Here is a 1,244-nt window from a genome sequence, read left to right as displayed (position 1 = left end):
GTAGTCCATGTCATGGAAGACAAGGTATTTTAGTAGTTTGTGAGTTTAGTAGTTCAGTGAGAGATGCACTGTAAAACTCGACTACGTCTGTTGTTCCTAAAGACCTCCTTTGACTTAGAGATTGCACTAAGATTATTTTCTAAACCAGTTTCTAGATTTTGCTCTACTTCAACACCGGAGCACTGCTTACTAACTTCTAGTTTCCTAAATTTAGAGGTTGCTTTTGCGTTTCAACTTACGTATTCGGACTTACCTTCTTGTGGGGAAACTGTCTGTGGGTGAGGGGGAAACTGTCTGTGGGTGAGGGGGAAACTGTCCAGGAGTGAGGGGAAACTGTCCGGGGTGAGGGAGAAACTGTCTGATGGGTGAAGAGAAGCTGTCCGAGTTGACGGGGAAGTATCCGGGATGAGAGGGAAATGTCCGGGGGGTGAGGGGAAAAATGTACGGGGGTGAGGGAAACTGTCCGGGGGTGAGGGGAATCTGTCTGGGGGTGAGGGTAGGGGGTAAACTGTCCGTGGTGAGGAAAAAATGTCCGGGTTAAGAGAAACTGTCCGGGGTAAGAAGAAACTGCCCGGGGTGAGGGGGAAACTATTCGGGGCGAGGGGGAACTGCCCGGGGTGAGGGGGGAACTGTCGGGGGTGAGGATAAACTGTCCGGGGGGCGAGGGGGAAACTGTCCGGGGGGCGAGGGGAAACTGTCCGGTGGTGAGGAGAAACTGTCCGGGGGGGGGGTTGAGGGGAAAATGTCCCGATACATACCACACGAAGATCTACGACTTCGATGAGATCCTCTGCCGAAGACTGCAAACCGATGACTGAATCTTCATTGGCGTCGTCATCCGAGTCACTTCCTCCAGGATTTGACGTTGCATAGACGATTAATATAATTTCCACCAATATCTGCACATTTGCTCACGTAAGAGATGGATTATTCTAAGCTGCTTTCGAAGACTGTTATCACGAACTCGCAGTGAATGATTTGAATTGGACGAATTTAGATTTAAGAAGGAAATATGAAAAAAAAATCTTGTTTACCAGTAGAGTGGTTACGAGTGAAATAGGCTTAGTAACCATGTAGTGATGATAGGTGGTAATGGACTTGGAACTCCCTAGTGCAGGCCTTATGGTCTCTTTCGGTCTCCTTCATTTTTATGGACTTATTACAGTCTTGTAAATGATTAATGTATTCATGCAGAGGGTTATGTGAAGTAATAGTGATTCATATGTGTTATTCACCACTGTCTT

General features: G+C 47.3%; 1 protein-coding gene across 1 annotated transcript in view; it reads right to left on the bottom strand.

Annotated features, from left to right (window-relative positions):
• LOC143020669 (uncharacterized) overlaps positions 1 to 853 on the bottom strand; it is a 9,184-nt gene extending 8,331 nt beyond the window's left edge. The window contains exon 1 of the mRNA XM_076177207.1: positions 759 to 853. The gene's annotated coding sequence lies outside the window, so the exon portion shown is untranslated. The remainder of the gene's footprint in view (positions 1 to 758) is intronic.
• Between the last annotated feature and the right edge of the window lie 391 nt (positions 854 to 1,244).

The sequence above is a fragment of the Oratosquilla oratoria genome, chromosome 40 (assembly GCF_046742065.1).
Source record: "Oratosquilla oratoria isolate Oo_2021 chromosome 40, ASM4674206v1, whole genome shotgun sequence".
Taxonomy (NCBI): Eukaryota; Metazoa; Arthropoda; class Malacostraca; order Stomatopoda; family Squillidae; genus Oratosquilla; species Oratosquilla oratoria.
Note: the sequence above shows the minus strand (reverse complement) of the source record. Positions and strands in the feature narration are given on the sequence as shown.